At 37.6% G+C, this 22867-nt stretch overlaps 1 protein-coding gene across 17 annotated transcripts in view; it reads left to right on the top strand.

Annotated features, from left to right (window-relative positions):
* Positions 1 to 22867, top strand: part of LOC128205812 (adhesive plaque matrix protein 2-like) — a 63997-nt gene that overhangs the window by 4620 nt on the left and 36510 nt on the right. For 16 of the 17 annotated variants that reach the window (XM_052907775.1, XM_052907777.1, XM_052907783.1 and 13 more), the window contains one exon: positions 14962 to 15010. The gene's annotated coding sequence lies outside the window, so the exon portion shown is untranslated. Of the gene's footprint in view, positions 1 to 14623; positions 14706 to 14961; positions 15011 to 22867 lie in introns of those variants that run through there. The other variant, XM_052907778.1, reaches the window with a different exon arrangement.

The raw sequence follows: 22867 nt of genomic DNA on the forward strand, positions 1-22867 counted from the left end.
CATATGACAAAGAGGCCATGTAGCCATTTGATAGAGACCCAACAAGGTAAACCACATACATATGACAAAGAGGTCATGCAGCCATTTGATAGAGACCCGACAAGGTAAACCACATACATGTACATATGAAAAAGAGGCCACGTAGCCATTTGACAGAGACCCAACAAGGTAAACCACATACATGTACATATGACAAAGAGGCCATGAAGCCATTTGACAGAGACCCAACAAGGTAGACCACATACATGTACATATGACAAAGAGGTCACGTAGCCATTTGATAGAGACCCGACAAGGTAAACCACATACATATGACAAAGAGACCATGTAGCCATTTGATAGAAACCCGACAAGGTAAACCACATACATATGACAAAGAGGCCATGTAGCCATTTGATAGAGACCCGACAAGGTAAACCACATACATATGACAAAGAGGTCATGTAGCCATTTGATAGAGACCCGACAAGGTAAACCACATACATATGACAAAGAGGCCATGTAGCCATTTGATAGAGACCCAACAAGGTAAACCACATACATATGACAAAGAGGTCATGCAGCCATTTGATAGAGACCCGACAAGGTAAACCACATACATGTACATATGACAATGAGGCCACGTAGCCATTTGACAGAGACCCAACAAGGTTAACCACATACATATGACAAAGAGGCCACGTAGCCATTTGACAGAGACCCAACAAGGTAAACCACATACATATGACAAAGAGGTCATGCAGCCATTTGATAGAGACCCGACAAGGTAAACCACATACATATGACAAAGAGGCCATGTAGTCATTTGATAGAGACCCGACAAGGTAAACCACATACATATGACAAAGAGGTCATGCAGCCATTTGACAGAGACCTTACAAGGTAGACCACATACATATGACAAAGAGGCCATGTAGCCATTTGATAGAGACCCAACAAGGTTAACCACATACATGTACATATGACAAAAGGGCCATGTAGCCATTTGACAGAGACCCAACAAGGTAAACCACATACATATGACAAAGAGGTCATGCAGCCATTTGATAGAGACCCGACAAGGTAAACCACATACATGTACATATGACAATGAGGCCACGTAGCCATTTGACAGAGACCCAACAAGGTTAACCACATACATATGACATAGAGGCCACGTAGCCATTTGACAGAGACCCAACAAGGTAAACCACATACATATGACAAAGAGGTCATGCAGCCATTTGATAGAGACCCGACAAGGTAAACCACATACATATGACAAAGAGGCCATGTAGTCATTTGATAGAGACCCGACAAGGTAAACCACATACATATGACAAAGAGGTCATGCAGCCATTTGACAGAGACCTTACAAGGTAGACCACATACATATGACAAAGAGGCCATGTAGCCATTTGATAAAGACCCAACAAGGTTAACCACATACATGTACATATGACAAAAGGGCCATGTAGCCATTTGACAGAGACCCAACAAGGTAGACCACATACATGTACATATGACAAAGAGGTCACGTAGCCATTTGATAGAGACCCTACAAGGTAAACCACATACATATGACAAAGAGGCCATGCAGCCATTTGACAGAGACCTTACAAGGTAAACCACATACATATGACAAAGAGGTCATGTAGCCATTTGATAGAGACCCAACAAGGTAAACCACATACATGTACATATGACAAAGAGGCTATGTAGCCATTTGGCAGAGACCCAACAAGGAAACCACATACATATGACAAAGAGGCCATGTAGCCATTTGGCAGAGACCCAACAAGGAAACCACATACATATGACAAAGAGGCCATGTAGCCATTTGACAAAGACCCAACAAGGTAGACCACATACATGTACATATGACAAAGAGGCCATGTAGCCATTTGACAGAGACCCAATAGGGTAGACCACATACATGTACATATGACAAAGAGGCCATGTAGCCATTTGACAGAGACCCAACAAGGGAAAACAACATACATATGATAAAGATGCCATGCAGCCATTTGATAGAGACCCTACACGGTAGACCACATACATGTACATATGACAAAGATGCCAACTAGCCATTTGATGGAGACCCTACAAGGTTAACCACATAAATGTACATATGACAAAGAGGCCATGTAGCCACTTGATAGAGACCCAACAAGGTAAACCACTTACATGTACATATGACAAAGAGGCCATGTAGCCATTTGACAGAGACCCAATAGGGTAGACCACATACATGTACATATGACAAAGAGGCCATGTAGCCATTTGACAGAGACCCAACAGGGTAGACCACATACATGTACATATGACAAAGAGGCCACGTAGCCATTTGACAGAGACCCAACAAGGTAGACCACATACATGTACATATGACAAAGAGGCCATGTAGCCACTTGATAGAGACCCAACAAGGTAAACCACTTACATGTACATATGACAAAGAGGCCATGTAGCCATTTGACAGAGACCCAATAGGGTAGACCACATACATGTACATATGACAAAGAGGCCATGTAGCCATTTGATAGAGACCCAACAAGTTAAACCACTTACATGTACATATGACAAAGAGGCCATGTAGCCATTTGCCAGAGACCCAATAGGGAAGACCACATACATGTACATATGACAAAGAGGCCATGTAGCCATTTGACAGAGACCCAACAGGGTAGACCACATACATGTACATATGACAAAGAGGCCATGAAGCCATTTGACAGAGACCCAACAGGGTAAAACACATACATGTACATATGAAAAAGAGGCCACGTAGCCATTTGATAGAGACCCAACAAGGTAAACCACATACATGTACATATGACAAAAGGCCATGTAGCCATTTGACGGAGACACAACAAGGTAGACCACATACATGTACATATGACAAAGAGGCCATGTAGCCATTTGATAGAGACCCAACAGGGTAAACCACATACATGTACATATGACAAAGAGGCCCTGTAGCCATTTGACAGAGACCCAACAAGGTAAACCACATACATATGACAAAGAGGCCACGTAGCCATTTGACAGAGACCCAACAAGGTAAACCACATACATGCACATATGACAAAGAGGCCACGTAGCCATTTGATAGAGACCCAACAAGGTAAACCACATACATGTACATATGACAAAGAGGACATGTAGCCATTTGACAGAGACCCAACAAGGTAAACCACATACATATGACAAAGAGGCCACGTAGCCATTTGATAGAGACCCAACAAGGTAAACCACATACATATGACAAAGAGGTCATGCAGCCATTTGACAGAGACCCAACAAGGTTAACCACATACATGTACATATGACAAAAGGGCCATGCAGCCATTTGACAGAGACCCAACAAGGTAGACAACATACATGTACATATGACAAAGAGGCCATGTAGCCATTTGACAGAGACCCAACGAGGTAAACCACATACATATGACAAAGAGGTCACGTAGCCATTTGACAGAGACCCAACAAGGTAAACCACATACATTTGACAAAGAGGCCATGTAGCCATTTGACAGAGACCCAACAAGGTAAACCACATACATGTACATATGACAAAAGGGCCATGTAGCCATTTGACAGAGACCCAACAAGGTAGACCACATACATGTACATATGACAAAGAGGCCATGTAGCCATTTGACAGAGACCCATCGAGGTAAACCACATACATATGACAAAGAGGTCACGTAGCCATTTGACAGAGACCCAACAAGGTAAACCACATACATTTGACAAAGAGGCCATGTAGCCATTTGACAGAGACCCAACAAGGTAAACCACATACATGTACATATGACAAAGAGGCCACGTAGTCATTTGATAGAGACCCAACAAGGTAAACCACATACATGTACATATGACAAAGAGGCCATGTAGCCATTTGACAGAGACCCAACGAGGTAAACCACATACATATGACAAAGAGGTCACGTAGCCATTTGACAGAGACCCAACAAGGTAAACCACATACATTTGACAAAGAGGCCATGTAGCCATATGACAGAGACCCAACAAAGTAAACCACATACATGTACATATGACAAAGAGGTCACTTAGCCATTTGATAGAGACCCAACAAGGCAAACCACATACATATGACAAAGAGGCCATGTAGCCATTTGATAGAGACCCAACAAGGTAAACCACATACATGTACATATGACAAAGAGGTCACGTAGCCATTTGATAGAGACCCAACAAGGCAGACCATATACATGTACATATGACAAAGAGGTCACGTAGCCATTTGATAGAGACCCAACAAGGTAGACCACATACATGTACATATGACAAACAGGTCATGTAGCCATTTGATAGAGACCCGACAAGGTAAACCACTTACATGTACATATGACAAAGAGGCCATGTAGCCATTTGACAGAGACCCAATAGGGTAGACCACATACATGTACATATGACAAAGAGGCCATGTAGCCATTTGACAGAGACCCAACAGGGTAGACCACATACATGTACATATGACAAAGAGGCCACGTAGCCATTTGACAGAGACCTTACGAGGTAAACCACATACATGTACATATGACAAAGAGGTCACGTAGCCATATGATAGGGACTCAACAAGGTTAACCACATACATGTACATATGACAAAGAGGTCACGTAGCCATTTGATAGAGACCCAACAAGGCAGACCACATACATATGACAAAGAGGCCATGTAGCCATTTGATAGAGACCCAACAAGGTAAACCACATACATATGACAAAGAGGCCATGTAGCCATTGGATAGAGACCCAACAAGGTAGACCACATACATGTACATATGACAAAGAGGCCACGTAGCCATTTGATAGAGACCCAACAGGGTAGACCACATACATGTACATATGACAAAGAGGCCACGTAGCCATTTGATAGAGACCCAACAAGGTAAACCACATACATATGACAAAGAGGCCATGTAGCCATTTGATAGAGACCCAACAAGGTAGACCAATTACATGTACATATGACAAAGAGGCCACGTAGCCATTTGATAGAGACCCAACAAGGTAGATCACATATATGTACATATGACAAAGAGGCCATGTAGCCATTTGATAGAGACCCAACAAGGTAAACCACATACATATGACAAAGAGGTCACGTAGCCATTTGATAGAGACCCAACAAGGCAGACCACATACATGTACATATGACAAAGAGGCCACGTAGCCATCTGATAGAGACCCAACAAGGTAAACCACATACATATGACAAAGAGGCCATGTAGCCATTTGACAGAGACCCAACAAGGTAGACCACATACATGTACATATGACAAAGAGGTCATGTAGCCATTTGATAGAGACCCAACAAGGTAGACCACAAACATGTACATATGACAAAGAGGTCATGTCGCCATTTGATAGAGACCCAACAAGGTAGACCACATACATATGACAAAGAGGCCATGTAGCCATTTGATAGAGACCCAACAAGGTAAACCACATACATATGACAAAGAGGTCACGTAGCCATTTGATAGAGACCCAACAAGGCAGACCACATACATGTACATATGACAAAGAGGCCACGTAGCCATCTGATAGAGACCCAACAAGGTTAACCACATACATATGACAAAGAGGCCATGTAGCCATTTGATAGAGACCCAACAAGGTTAACCACTTACATGTACATATGACAAAGAGGTCACGTAGCCATTTGACAGAGACCCAACAAGGTTAACCACATACATGTACATATGACAAAGAGGTCACGTAGCCATTTGACAGAAACCCAACAAGGTTAACCACATACATGTACATATGACAAAGAGGCCACGTAGCCATTTGACAGAGACCCAACAAGGTTAACCACATACATGTACATATGACAAAGAGGTCACGTAGCCATTTGATAGAGACCCAACAAGGTAGACCACATACAATTGACAAAGAAGCCATGTAGCCATTTGACAGAGACCCAACAAGGTTAACCACATACATGTACATATGACAAAGAGGTCACGTAGCCATTTGATAGAGACCCAACAAGGTAAACCACATACATATGACAAAGAGGCCATGTAGCCATTTGACAGAGACCCAACAAGGTAGACCACATACATGTACATATGACAAAGAGGCCACGTAGCCATTTGACAGAGACCCAACAAGGTAAACCACATACATGTACATATGACAAAGAGGTCATGTAGCCATTTGATAGAGACCCAACAAGGTAAACCACATACATGTACATATGACAAAGAGGCCACGTAGCCATTTGATAGAGACCCAACAAGGTAGACCACATACATGTACATATGACAAAGAGGCCATGCAGCCATTTGACAGAGACCCAACAAGGTAGACCACATACATATGACAAAGAGGCCATGTAGCCATTTGATAGAGACCCAACAAGGTAAACCACATACATATGACAAAGAGGTCACGTAGCCATTTGATAGAGACCCAACAAGGCAGACCACATACATGTACATATGACAAAGAGGCCACGTAGCCATCTGATAGAGACCCAACAAGGTTAACCACATACATATGACAAAGAGGCCATGTAGCCATTTGATAGAGACCCAACAAGGTTAACCACTTACATGTACATATGACAAAGAGGTCACGTAGCCATTTGACAGAGACCCAACAAGGTTAACCACATACATGTACATATGACAAAGAGGCCACGTAGCCATTTGACAGAGACCCAACAAGGTTAACCACATACATGTACATATGACAAAGAGGTCACGTAGCCATTTGATAGAGACCCAACAAGGTAGACCACATACAATTGACAAAGAAGCCATGTAGCCATTTGACAGAGACCCAACAAGGTTAACCACATACATGTACATATGACAAAGATGTCACGTAGCCATTTGATAGAGACCCAACAAGGTAAACCACATACATATGACAAAGAGGCCATGTAGCCATTTGACAGAGACACAACAAGGTAGACCACATACATGTACATATGACAAAGAGGCCACGTAGCCATTTGACAGAGACCCAACAAGGTAAACCACATACATGTACATACGACAAAGAGGTCATGTAGCCATTTGATAGAGACCCAACAAGGTAAACCACATACATGAACATATGACAAAGAGGCCACGTAGCCATTTGATAGAGACCCAACAAGGTAGACCACATACATGTACATATGACAAAGAGGCCATGCAGCCATTTGACAGAGACCCAACAAGGTAAACCACATACATGTACATATGACAAAGAGGCCAATTAGCCATTTGATAGAGACCCAACAAGGTAGGCCACATACATGTACATATGACAAAGAGGCCATGTAGCCATTTGACAGAGACCCAACAAGGTAGACCACATACATGTACATATGACAAAGAGGTCACGTAGCCATTTGATAGAGACCCAACAAGACAGACCACATACATGTACATATGACAAAGAGGCCACGTAGCCATTTGACAGAGACCCAACAAGGTAGACCACATACATGTACATATGACAAATAGGCCATGTAGCCATTTGATAGAGACCCAACAAGGTAAACCACATACATGTACATATGACAAAGAGGCCATGTAGCCATTTGACAGAGACCCAACAAGGTAGACCAAATACATGTACATATGACAAAGAGGCCATGTAGCCATTTGATAGAGACCCAACAAGGTTAACCACATACATATGACAAAGAGGCCAAGTAGCCATTTGACAGAGACCTTACAAGGTAAACCACATACATGTACATATGACAAAGAGGCCACGTAGCCATTTGATAGAGACCCAAAAAGGTAAACCACATACATGTACATATGACAAAGAGGTCACGTAGCCATTTGACAGAAACCCAACAAGGTAGATCACATACATATGACAAAGAGGCTATGTAGCCATTTGGCAGAGACCCAACAAGGAAACCACATACATATGACAAAGATGCCATGTAGCCATTTGACAGAGACCCAACAAGGTAAACCACATACATGTACATATGACAAAGAGGCCATGTAGCCATTTGACAGAGACCCAATAGGGTAGACCACATACATGTACATATGACAAAGAGGCCATGTAGCCATTTGACAGAGACCCAACAGGGTAAACCACATACATATGATAAAGATGCCATGCAGCCATTTGATAGAGACCCTACACGGTAGACCACATACATGTACATATGACAAAGATGCCATGTAGCCATTTGATAGAGACCCTACAAGGTTAACCACATACATGTACATATGACAAAGAGGCCATGTAGCCATTTGACAGAGACCCAATAGGGTAGACCACATACATGTACATATGAAAAAGAGGCCATGTAGCCATTTGACAGAGACCCAACAAGGTAGACCACATACATGTACATATGACAAAGAGGCCACGTAGCCATTTGACAGAGACCCAACAAGGTAAACCACATACATGTACATATGACAAAGAGGCCACGTAGCCATTTGATAGAGACACAACAAGGTAAACCACATACATATGCCAAGAGGCCATGTAGCCATTTGATAGAGACCCAACAAGGTTAACCACATACATGTACATATGACAAAAGGGCCATGCAGCCATTTGACAGAGACCCAACAAGGTAGACCACATACATGTACATTTGACAAAGAGGCCATGTAGCCATTTGACAGAGACACAACGAGGTAAACCACATACATATGACAAAGAGACTACGTAGCCATTTGACAGAGATCCATCAAGGTAGACCACATACATATGACAAAGAGGCCATGTAGCCATTTGATAGAGACCCAACAAGGTAAACCACATACATATGACAAAGAGGTCATGTAGCCATTTGATAGAGACCCAACAAGGTAAACCACATACATATGACAAAGAGGCCACGTAGCCATTTACCAGAGACCCAACAAGGTAAACCACATACATATGACAAAGAGGTCATGTAGCCATTCGACAGAGACTTTACAAGCAGAACTACATACAAATGACAAAGAGGCCATGTAGGTAAGACTAAACAAGCAAAAACACTTAACTATGACATAGAGGCAATGTAACCATTAGACAGAGATATATCGACACATGAATGGTGGTTATTTTCTCATAGTGAAGGTGTCCGTCTTTTACACAAGATGTCCATGGTTTTAATCAGCACCAGGGTGAGAGTGCTCTATCGTTGTGGGTATCAGGTTTATAGGTTTGATCTTTACCAGCGAGTGAGTGTTGTGGTGTTATAGGTGTCCGCTTCTCACTCAAACGGTTTATAGGTTCAGTCTCTACAAGCATGAGTTTTACGAGTGGTGCCGGCCTGTCATTCAAGAGATTTTATGGGTTCGATTCCCAACAGGGTAAGAGCATTATAATGGTGTAGGTGTCCGCATGTCATTCAAGAGGCTAGTTGCTTCGATCCCCACAAGGGTAAAAGTGTCAATGAAAACAAGTAGCTAAAATTCTATATGACGTCGACGTCGATGTAAATCTATACTCCTTTATTCCGAATTTCGTAAACCTAACCCCCGTCTTTGTTTGTCCCTAAAACAGACGCACAGTTCAGTATCATACTTTGTAAAAAGGCGTTTTCAAGTACCAGTGTTACAAAAGTTAAGTACTTCCGATAAATATTTTGAGTGCAATTTTCATAAAACTTTTTTTCAGTGTTCACCAAAATACTGTAATTTAAATACAGTGATGAGTGCGTTTAGAGTATTTGTTGGTCAGGAAACGTGTTATGCTATGTGATTTGGTGTCTTTTTGTGGGGGGGATTAATTCGTTATTTTGTACTTGGTCATTGGGATGTAATTTAATTGGGCACAGCTTTGTTCCGTTTTATCGCGCATGAGTACAAAATACATGCATACTCTCTTAAGCAACTATAAAATAATTGCTACATTTTCATCCCCGCCCGCCCCTTCCTTAATATTTTGACTCAAATAAAAACGTTGGACTGGACCCAATTTCTCGAAACTTCTTAAGCTTAACAGGCTTAAGTCGCTTATTTTAATTAGCCAAAATACGTACTGAAAATGGATTAAAACGACGCTGTTCTTCGTCTTGAAACACATCATTATGGTCCCTTATGCAATAAGAAAGAGTTTTAACACAGATTCAACGGTGAAACAGCTATCTAAGAAAAATAGAAAAAAAAATGTCCCCCCGCCCTCATTTAATTAATTGGATGGCAATCTAGGAATGAATTTATATTGGCCTAAGTGTAAAACTGGAAGTGTCCCGCATATGTCTTCATATTAGCTAATTTGGCGCATGCTTGGACATCTAAATAACTGGCATAATAAAAGAAATGCAAATTTTGCGGTTTATCTTCTATACTCAATGGAAAATTAATGGTTAAAATCTTCTTAATGGATTTGGGGCTCTAATAGCTGTTCTAAATAATCAAATATGAATATGTCTCGTGATCCAATTGGCGGATGCATGATGCTGAACACTGATAAAGTTATATTATGTTTTTTTGGCATTCGTATGCATATGCTACTCATATTTCAAATACCTTTATCTAACATATCAAACAGTTTATGAAAAACATCTTTAACAATCTGGCCTCAGAAAAATTCTTCTCTAAATTACTTACTAAACCCATATTACATTAAACTTGTCTGAAATGATTCTAAAGATTCCGCTAATTAAAGTTCATTTTCGTTGCAGTTTTACAGTTTAATACATACTTAATTTTTGTTTGTGAAACAGATGCCAAAGTGAAAGTAAATGCCTGCATTCTTCTTCCTTTCACAGAATATGCACTTAGCTCCTATGATTCATCGTGGTTTGACATTAAACAGTATATATATTTGATACTTTGCAACATCCTTTCAAGTACACATACATCCGGTTGCATAGTTTGGGCGTTTCCTTGAATTGCAATTTTAATTTATTTATCTTTTTGCATTTAATGGGTGTAAACTGTAGGTTTGTATGCGTAATAGGATATGACTAGCGTAAGTATGATACATTTTTCAAGTTGCAAGACATTTTCTTGTCTCCAGTTAAAGGGACTCGCTCATGTGTTTGGACCAAAAGATAAATTTTCAGGTAATGCATCTAAAAACACCTTTTATCATTAGGATATCCTTTGATATCGATCGAATTGAAGAAAAATACAATAATAGTATAAAATGATATCTTGGTTTTCGTTGGGTGCGAGCCCGTGTCGGAAAGGTCAAGAAAAAATAGACAACCGACAACTTCACCAGGACTTATACAAAAGCATGTGTATTCTTAACCTTTTAACAATACATTGATAACATCACGTGATAACGCCAATCAACCAGTCACGCACAAATAAAGCGGTTATTAAGTGTATATAAGCGTTACTAACGCTCATGAAAATTGTGACCTTCAAAGGCGATATTTGAGCAAATATCAACAATCTGTTCTGCCATACACGCATATATAAGTCACTGTATTACATTGATTTGATCACGGGTCATGTTGGCCTAATTTAAATATGTATTGTGTGATATATTTCTTTGAATAAACTTTCTTCTTCTTTGATGAAGAGTTCCAGCTGTTGGTATCTTAGTTTTAACACTTCTTATTTTTCTAGATTTTCTTTTGTCAATCATTTAATAAAATCATGAGCGTGTCCCTTTAAAAACACTCTTAGACATAATGAGTTTGCGCAAACATTGTTAAAACAATCTAGAAGAAGAACCCCTCGTTACAACTTACAGCCAAAACATTAAAGCAGCATAAGTATCGTTATATCAGCATCCACAAGAAAAAATGAAAGGAAATACATTAAAAAGGAAAATATGTTTAACTATTGACAAACATAACATAACATAACATACCATAACATTCCACAATATTGGTCGCAGGGCTATTTTATACAGATGAATTTGATATTGGGTTACATGCTTTCGATTAGGCAAGTTGTGGGCGTTCCGTGTACTTGTATGTTGTTGTACACTTAATGGTTTCACTTTGCAAAGCAATACGTTATCCGGTGTAATGGGATACGACTATTATACACATTTACAAGATGTCTTTGTCGCTAGTTAAAGACCCACTTTAACATTATGAGTGATTTTGAACAGTGCTAATACTATTTAATGTTCGACGGACAGGTTTCAGCAAATTATATCTGTCAATATCAATTTAGTAACAAAACCACTGACAAATGTCCATTTAGTCATTAATTTATTTAATTAATAAGTTATTCAGAAGCTCGCAATTGCGCACTGGACAATGTAGCGGGTGAACTTAGGTAAACAATACCAAACTAACAAGTTCAAGATTAATACTTTTAATAGAATTAGTTCGTCAACATTTTTATTTATAAAATGCTTTTCAACTCCCCTCTCTCATTCTCTTCTTTTGGTGCACTCAATTAATACTGCGACGGCATATGTTCTCGTTTCTGAATTTGTTTGGACAAAGTGACAGTCATGTTAATTTTGAAAAATCATTGCTGATAGTCACTTAAGGTTAGTTTACAGTTACTTGGTAAAATGCACCCGGAGATTGACAGTGTTTCATAATAAGTACGCAAAGTTCCAAAACATTTTGTCAACTCATCATAATTAAACTTTAGAACCATATGATGTTCACGTAACTCATTGACGTTGTACAATTGCATCAGAAACATTGCCTGCTAACCTTTTGAACATGTGATTTGAATTGTTTCCAACTATAAACATTCATGTATGTACTAAAACTGTTCACTTAAGGCTACATTGAATTATGAATCAAACCCCAGCCGATACTTTTGTATACTACCACAACATCTTCTATTCAAATACACACAATATTGATACATTCATTAATTATATAAATATAAAGCCACATAGGCCACTTTCGAACAATATAAAGGCATTTGCGCTGCATTTAAAGCAGTTTAAATAGTTCATGGGAAGTAACCCCCAACCCCCCTACCTTAAACAAAATGATTTTCGGTTCTTAGGCAGGGGCACCAGTCAGAAGATTACGGCATTAAATTATTCCCACTCTAACGCCAAATCCAGGACCCACCCCTTTAATCCTCTGAAGGACAACAACATGAATAATAAGAATAATTGTCTTCATTCATTTTGTCATATAAGCCACCAGAAAACAATAAGTATACATATTTAAAAGGGACACAAATTAATATAATATAATGTTGTATTATTGATCAACATAACATGATATAAAACATATTAAGCTTTAAATGTTCTAACATGAATAGCTAAAAACTAAGAGACAGATAAACCTCTGAAGGACAACAACATGAATTGAGAATAATTGTCGTCATTCTTTTTCGTCATATAAGCCTCAAGAAAATCATAAGTAAACATATTTAAAAGGACTTGAATTAAGAAAAGAAGAAATGCTGTATAATTGATAATATAACGTTACATAATAATTATTATGCTCTAAATGTTACAACATTCATAGCCAACAAAAACAAGATATAGTACAATAAAAAGTATACAGCATATATAAGGCGTTAAATTGATAAAATTCATAGCTTCATTCAAACGTATAGCAATTTGACCAAAGGTGGGTAAAATATAATGTAACGTGCAGGGCCAAAGACGTAACAGATCCCTTTAGAGAAAAGCATGATCAAGCCTGAAGGGGTCGACTGTTTTTGAATATATATATATAGGCCCTTAACTTCAACACGGAGAATAGGTTATGCCATTTTGCATATTGCCAAGTACATCAACGTACTAGAAACGCACTTCCGCCTACGCTTACATAAGTATTGCTCATTGCGCTGTATGACTAAAAAAACTAAGCTGCATCATTTTGAGTTCTCTTTTCACATTTAAACTGCTCCTGGTTTAATAATTAATTTACAAATCAGAACGGTAAAATGTATATGAGTACATACAGGGACGAATGTTTTTGAATTAAAGTGTTGGAAGGGTACTCCCCGAAGAAAAATGTTACAATTCCTAGTCCGAGATGGTGCATTTTGGCTGTATTTTATTGCCCTTTTCCTCCTATATGAAACAAAAGTAAACTCTGACGATTGAAGTGTATCGCTCTTCGGGTGCACCCCACCACCTCCGAAACTTCTTGTGACATTTTATAATGATCGCAAACATTTGTTGTCAAATATAGTCAAAGTACAATACAAACTACATGAGTAAATCACACGGCCATTCGAACACAGCAACATATCTTATAGCGTGCATTATTTAATGGCATAAGTATGTTATACATAATAAATCTGTCCCTTCATTCCACTTTTCTTTTATAAATAAACTACAATTATTCTTATGCCGATGAGTACACGAGTAATGACAACAAACTTATTTCAAAATAAAGTCTGAGTAAAATATAAACTACATATTTATTAAGCAAATCACACGACCATATATAGATGTAATCATGGGTAAACATCTTATTTATCTTATTTTGCGCATTTTAGGACCCTACTGAGAGCTGATAAAATCACACTTGAAAGTATAATACAGGTCCCAACAGCTGCCCATCGCTTGCCTTAAATAGTTACTAGTGGCCGTAGCTGGGTAAAATGCGTCTTGACCCCCTGAAAAAAACCCTTTATGGGCTGCTTATCACGGCATGGGACATATTACAACTATAGATAATAATTCATCGACGGTATTTCAACATATTATCAAAGCTCAAAATCCACTGGGGTTATATAAAAAACTTTTTTAAGTATTTGCTGTCCTGTATAGAATATAAGAAATTGTTACACAATACACTTCAACTCGCGATAGATAACAATTCAATGGACATTGAATAGGATATAAAGGATAGGAGCCTTCACTATAAATCCATACAATGTAATATTATTTTAATTTATGGAATATCATATCCTTCAATTATTTAAATTAAAGAAAATATCAGTATAAATATAGTGTGTGTGTGTGTGTGTGGGGGGGGGGGGGTAGTACATTTAGAGTCTAGTTGCTAGCATATAGCATTACCAATTTTGATTTGCGGTTTATAATTTGATTATTATAAGTCTGTAATGATAACTTCATAAAGTATTAAAGAAGTGTATTACGTGAAATCAATGCGTATGTTTGCCACTTTCAGGAAAGAGACACAGAATTTAAGTTAATAAGGAATGAAGTTGAAATGTTCGGTAAGTACTGTCTTATCTTTATTTTAGCTTAATATCATACCTAGATTACAAATCAATTTTATTGTTATCAGATTTATAGAATATCAATAACATTAATTTTGTTTTTATGAAATGAAATGAAATGCATCTTCACAAACCAATAACTGGGATGGTATTCAATACTCAAGTTAATCCTATGGTCATACATCATTGACTCCATTCACTCTATTGGTCAGTTATTAATAACAAGTAATTCAATATACTACATCATTCGTAGATCAAATTGAGACCAATATTGAGTTCCAGCCCATATGCAGCAATATGTATTCAAGTCCTACTGGGCATAATTGTCACAGCATACCATTAACCATTATAATCTGTTAAATGTATCTAGGTCTTAACTTTAGGATTTTGATGTGGGGTTTTGTTTGTTAATATGCTTTTATAAAACAAGAAGGTAGTGTTCTTAATCATGTTCTGTCCAAATGAATGTCAGTATATTTTTTATTAAATCTGCAGTCAGATGTTATTGGAGTCGTTGTCGTCGGCGTCGTCGGTGCACATTGACATTAAACATTAACCATAAAACCGTTCAAGATATTTATCTCGCAATGAAATGAAACAGAATTATTATCATCCTTGTGTTATTCCACAATGTAACTAGTAAGCCGCAAAGAGGAATAGGAATGAGAAACGAAGCTAATCAATATAATAAAGAGATCATATATCCACTTGGCAAATACAAGACTATCTAACACACTTAACATAACAAAGTATGACAAAGAGGTCATGTAGCCACTTGATAGAGACTGAACAAAGTAAACCACATACATATGACAAAGAGGTCATGCAGCCACCTGAAAGACACTCTTCAAGTACAACCACATTCATATGACAAGGATTCCATGTAGCCACTTGACACGGACTCAACATATAAAAGAACATACATATGACAAAGAGGTCATGTAGCCACTTGAAAGACACTCTACAAGTACAACCACATACATATGACAAAGAAGACATGTAGCCATTTGGCAAAGACTCAACAAGATAAACCACATACATATGACAAAGAGGTCATGTAGCCACTTGGCAGAGACTCAACAAGGTAAACCACATACATATGACAAAGAAGACATGTAGCCATTTGGCAGAGACTCAACAAGGTAAACCACATACATATGACAAAGAGTCTATGTATCTACTTGACACAGACTCCACAAGTGCAATCACATACATAGGACAAAAAGGATATGTAACCACTTGATGGAGACTGAACAAGCAAATTCACTCAATATGATAAAGATTTCATATAGCCATTTGACAGAGACTCAACATGGTAAACCACATACATATGACAAAGAGGCCATGTAGCCACTTGACACAGTCTCTACAAATACAACCACATACATATGACAAAGATGTCATGTAGCCACTAGACAGAGACTGAAGAAATGAAAACATACATTGTGAGGTTGTTCTGATGGTAAAGGTGTCTGCTTTTCACCCAAGAGGTTTAATGGGTTTAAACTCGGCCAGGGTGAGAGTGGTCTTGTGGTTTAGTGCGCGTCTCACCTTAATTTGTATTAGAGTAAAGGCGTTCTAGTGGTGTAAATGTACGCCTCTTAAACAAGAGGTTAATGTGTTCAAATACCACCAGGGCGAGAGTGTTCTAGCGTTGTTGGCATCCGCCTCTACCTAATATGTTAATATGTATGAACTTTACCAGCGCTTAATTCGTGAAGTGTTTAAGGTGTCTGCCTCTCATCGAAAAGGTTTATAGGTTCGATCACTATAAGCATAAGTTTGGAAGTGGTGCTCGACTGTCACTCAAGAGTCTTGTGGGTTTGATTCCCAACATAATTAGAGCGTTCTAGTAGTGAAGGTGTTCGATCCCCACCAGGGTAAGAGTGTTCAGGTGTTGTAGGTGTCCACCCTCAGCTAAGAGGTTTACGTGTTCGGCCCCAACAGGGTGAGATGTCGAGTGTTGTATGCTTAAGTCAGTCACCCTTAATGATTATGGGCTCGGTCCCTATCAGGGTAACAGTGGTCAAGTGCTGAAGAAGATGTCCGCCAGTCGCCCAAGAGGATTGAGGGCTCGGTCCCTATCAGATTGAATGTTTCTTATTGGTGTATATGTCCACCTGTCACCCAAGAGGTTTATGCGTTTGATTCCAACCTGTTTGAGAGTGTTGCTTGTGTCTTCCTTTCAAACAAGAGATTCATGGGTTCGATCCCTACCATGATAAGATTGTGCCCACCTCTCACCACTAGGATTGAAGTTGTATTGTGGTATAGGTGCCCGCCTCTCACCCTATTTGATCTCCACCAGGGTGCGAGTGGTCTTGTAGAAAAGGTGATTAGCACTCACCCAAGAGGTTTATGGATTAAATTCCAACAAGTGAGAGAGAGAGGTCTGGTAGTGTAGTTGCTGCCTCTTACCTGTGTTTTATGAAGTCGATCTCCGCAGGGTGACAGTGTTCTAGTTGTTAAGGCTTCCGCCTCTTACCCAAGAGGTTTATATGGGATCGATCCCCACCTGGGTGTTCTGATGTCTACCTTTCACCCAACCAATTGTTATTTTCATGGTCTAACAAAACAGACACGAATACTTGTTCCTATTCCTAAAATAAACTCGAGAGCTGAAAAAGCATTTTTGCATTGTAACTATCTTATAACGGTCAATGAAAACAAGTTACTTTATGTACGTCGACGTCGATGTAAATCAATACTCCTTTTTATTCCGAATTTCGTGAACCCAACTTCCGTCTTTGTTTGTCCCTAATTCAGATGCTCAGTTTAGTATCATACTTTGTAAAAAGGCGTTTTCAAGTACCAGTGTTACAAAAGTTAAGTACTTCCGATAAATATTTAGAGTGCAATTTTATTGAAAAGCTTTTTTCAGTGTTCACTTAAAGAGTGTGATTTTGAAATACATTGTCGATTGCGCATAGATTTCAGGAAACGTGTTATGCAATATGTTTAAGGGTCTTTCTGTGGGCGCGGGGGATATTTTCATTATTTTGTTCTTAAGTCATTTGGATGTAATTTAACTGGACACAGCTTGGTGCCGGTCAGGAGTACACAAATACATGCTTACTCTCTTCGTCGACAATAAATTCATTGCTATATTTTCATCCCCTGCCCCCTTTTTTCCCGTCTCCCGTTAAAGGTTTTTGACTCAAATAAAAAATATTGTACTGAGGTCTGTTTTTGCGTATCTCAACGGTACTGTCCGGGAACGGCGTTCATACTCATGTCAGATAGGAGAAATTCCACGACGGTGTTCGTGGTTCGTCTAGAAACACATGTATATGGCCCAACATGCAATATGCAATATGCAATAAGAAAGACCTTCTAAGAGAAATAGGAGATAAAATGTTACCCCGCCCTCATTTAAAAAATGGATGGCAATCTAGCAATAATTTATATTGGCCTTAGTGTTAAACCAGAAGTTTTCCCCAGATGTCCTAATATTATCTATGGGACATGCTTGAGCTTCTAAATAACTCGCGCAATAAACGTTTCGGTTAAAACGGTTCGTTTACTATACTCAATGGAAAATTGATGGTTAAAACTTGCTTAATGGATTTGGGGTTGGCATAGCTGTTCTTAATGATTAATTATGAATCTGTCCCTTCATCTAATCGGCGGATGCGTGAGGCTGAACACTGAATGAAGTTATGGTTTGCTACTTTGGAATGCGTATTTATGCACATGTTCGAAAATGCTACTCATAGGTCAAATACTTTTAGATAAAACATATCATGCATATTTATTTAAGAAACTGTAATAAACTGGCCCTAATTTCTCGAAGGTAACAAGATAAAATAACTTGTTTAATTAAGCCAATTTTCTTACTTTATCCTCATTTTAGTAGCTAAAAGTTAGTTTATTTTGATATTCATTTAGAGTATTTCCTTTTAACGTTAATAACAATGTGAATATTTCACAATTCATATCGAAACGAAAATAATAAGCTTAGCTTCTTGTTATAAGATGTTTTAGGAGAAATCGGGTCCAGGCCTCATACTATACTCAACTGCCTTCTAAACCCATATTACCTAATACCTGTCTGGAATGATCCTAAAGATTCAGTAAATTAAAGTATTATAAAACATTTTCTTTGCTTTTACATTACAAGAATTTTGAAAAATAAACACGGATCCATAGACACTTCAAGTTTGTTTTAGAAACAGAAGCCACAATGAAAATAAATGTCTGCATACCACATTCTTTCAGTAAACGTGTGCTCAGAACCTATTGTTAATCGAGATTTGCCATTAAAAGAAGATGTATTTGATACTGTGTATTATCCTTTTAAGTAAACATACATCCGGGTGCAGAAGTTTAGGCGTGTCGTTGAATTGTATGTTTTTGTGTGCATTTAATAGCTGTAAAATGCAAGGTATGTCTGTGTAAAAGGATATGACTAGTATTAGTCTGATACATTTACAAGTCGCAAGACATTATGTCGCCTGTTTAAGGGACCCGCTCACGGTTTTGGGTTAAAAATTGTTTACCCGGCAATGCATTTGAAAAAAAAAACTTTTATCAATAGTTTACTCTTTGATATCGAAATTGAAGAAAAATACAATAATAGTATAAAATGCTATCTTGATTTTCGTGGGGTGCGAACAGACAATCGACAACTTCACCAGGACAAAAAGATGTATATTTTAATCTTTTAACAATACATTGATAACATCACGTGATAATGCCATTCAACCAATCACGCAACAACACAGCCGTTATTAAATGTATATTAGCGTTATTAACGCTAATGAAAATTATAGTCTTCAAAGACGATATTTCAGCAAATTTCAACATACATGCATATATAAGTCACTGTATCAAATTGATTTGATCACGGGTCAGATATATATTGTGTGATATATTTCTTTGAATGAACTTTCTTCCTCTTTGATGAAGAGTTCTAGCTGTTGATATCTTAGTTTTAACACTCGTAAATTTACATTTTACAAATCATGAGCGTGTCCCTTTAAAAGCACTCATAGACACTCTTGGGCAAAAATTGTTAAAACAAAATAGAAGAAGAACCCCTCGTTAAAACTAACAGCCAAAACATCAAAGCAGCATAAGTATCGTTATATCAGCATCCACAAGCTTATTTGAAAGCATACAAATTAATATGGAAACATGTTTAACTATTGATGTATATAACATAACATAACATACCATACCATCACATACCACAATATTGGTTGAAGAGCTGTTTTATACAGTTGAATTTGATATTTCACATACATCCTGTGGCAATTGGTGGGCGTGCCCCGTACTTGTATGTTGCTGAGCACTTATTGATTGAACATTGTAAAGAAATTAATTATCCAGTGAAATGGGATACGAGGAGTAGACACATTTACAAGTTGTCTCTGTCGCCAGTTAAAGACCAACTACAGCATTATGAGTGTTTATGAACTTTGTTGATACTATTAAATGTTCGGGCTCATGCCTTACCCGATGGAATCGCCGGACAGATTTCAGCAAATTATAACCGCCAATTTCAATTATATAACGAAAAACGACCGCCAAATGTCGATGTAATCATTTATAAGTTTAGTTAAGTAATTTAGAAGCTCTCGAAAGCACATTGGCTGATATAAAGGCATTCGTGGTGCATTTAAAACAATTAGCATATATTTTTGGTCTTCTTAAAAGACTGTCGACTTGCTTTATGGCCAGAAATAAACATTAATTATTACCTAGAAGAGGAATCCACAAGCGGATCTAGGGGAGGGCGCAGGCACCCTTCCATTAAATCGCCCAAGTTTACTTTTTATTTCAATTCAATTAACGGGAGTACACCCATACCCCCAAAATCAAGACCTTAAACCAAATGAATTTCGTTTTTATTATTATCAACACAAACAAGAAATAGTGTAATAACAGTATAAATATACAGCCAATAAGGTTTTAAATTCATGCAAATCATATTATCATTCAAACGTATGGAATATTAACAAACATGAAGCTAAACGGTATAATTGTGCAATATGCTATTCGAGTCTATACATACGACATTAAGCTACAATCTTCGTATTTCTTTTCTCTTATCACATTTTAAGCTTACCGAAAGTAGAGATAACAGTTTTTAGCAAATAAATCGAGAAACAATTTCCATGCGTATATATATATAATGATAACAACCATATTTCAAAATAAAGTCTTAGCCCAATAGAAACTACATATTTATTAAGCAAATCACATAACCATATGACCACAGCAATATATCTCCTGGCGTGAAGTATTTAATAGGGTCAGTATTACCCATAATAAATCTTTACCATAATTATATTGTTTGTTCACATAAACAGGAAGATTTCTATTCACATTGACATTTTCGGAATCAATGTTTCAAGTGCGCCTTTAAAACGCCATTGCCACCGTTTCGTTAAAATAATTAAATGTTTCATAATAGTTGGACACTTAAGGCCAGCGTTTGAGGTTTCCAGTAAAATCAGCATTTTATTACTTCCTCTGTTGTATCTTATTTCAAGTTATCTGGCCAAATTATCACTATGTACGAAAGAAAATTTTGGTATGTTTTAAATTGTTACTCCTAACATTACCAATGTAAATGCTACATGATTATATATGAAGAAAAGTCTTCCAATTATTTTTATTTCAGCAAAGGAGATACTATGGTCGATGCTTTGAATGAAATAGTTCGTTCTAAACATCAATATTATGTGAATTAAACATAAGTTTAACTAACATTCACGTTGGACATATTTCTTCTTTGTTTTGAAACAAATAGATAATAGTGTCTGTTCTGTGCGTGTTTCGAAAGTTCAATAGCATTCCCTCGCCAAAATAAAGCATTTTAAAGATAATTTAGAAATGTCATTATCGACCTTAAGTATTTTGTTTGAATACTGCTTTAGAAACGTGTCAATTTGATTAATAGGTATTAACATGATAGTTTCATACTTTCATTTCAACGGTCTTAAGACAGGTAATATACTCTTTCAACACTGGGGGAATTTGTGAATATCTATTTCTGACATCATCTCTTTCAAAAGATATTTAGAAAATTTGTAAATGTCATCATCTGACATCATCTTTTTAAATATTCATGATAAAAAAGACATCCTTAATAACGAGATGAATAAGAAATTGTATATCATATCCTATTTGCAGCTGTTTAAGTGTCATATAATATGTAAATATATACATAGATGTACTCATAGAGAAAACAGTTTATGTATTAATAATAAGAAGAGATTAACTTTCATATGATATAAGCAGCTATTTAAGCGTCAGGTATTATGTGAACGTATATAGATATAGATGTAATCATATGTAATACATCAATTTATTATGCGCATTTAAGGACCCCACTGAGAGCGCATAAAGTCACAGAGACTTGAAAGTATAATGCAGATCCCATTGCTGCCAATGGCTAACCATAAATAGTTGCCTGTGGCCTTAGCTGGGTAAAATCAGTTAGGACCCTGAAAGAAGAATAAAAATCATTTGTATGACCTCTTATCACGTCATGGGACATAATACAACTATTATTAATAATGCATCGACGATATTTCAACATATTCTCAAGGCTAAAATCCACTTGGGTGATATATCATTGTCAAATGACTGATTTTACACAGCTATTGGGATCTGCATCATTCTTTCAAGTCCCTGTGCTTAAATTTAACAATTTGAAGTATTTGTTGTTATTTATATAATATAAGAAAAGTTGTTACTTTATAGTTCATCTTTTGATTAATAACAATTCAATGCACATTGAAAAGGAGAGACAGGCTAGGCACATTCACTTAAAAAAATGCAATGAACTATTATTCTGATTTATGCAATAATATGTCATTCAATTACTTAAATTTAAAAATTAAA

Source organism: Mya arenaria, chromosome 10 (genome assembly GCF_026914265.1).
Source record: "Mya arenaria isolate MELC-2E11 chromosome 10, ASM2691426v1".
NCBI classification, from domain to species: domain Eukaryota; kingdom Metazoa; phylum Mollusca; class Bivalvia; order Myida; family Myidae; genus Mya; species Mya arenaria.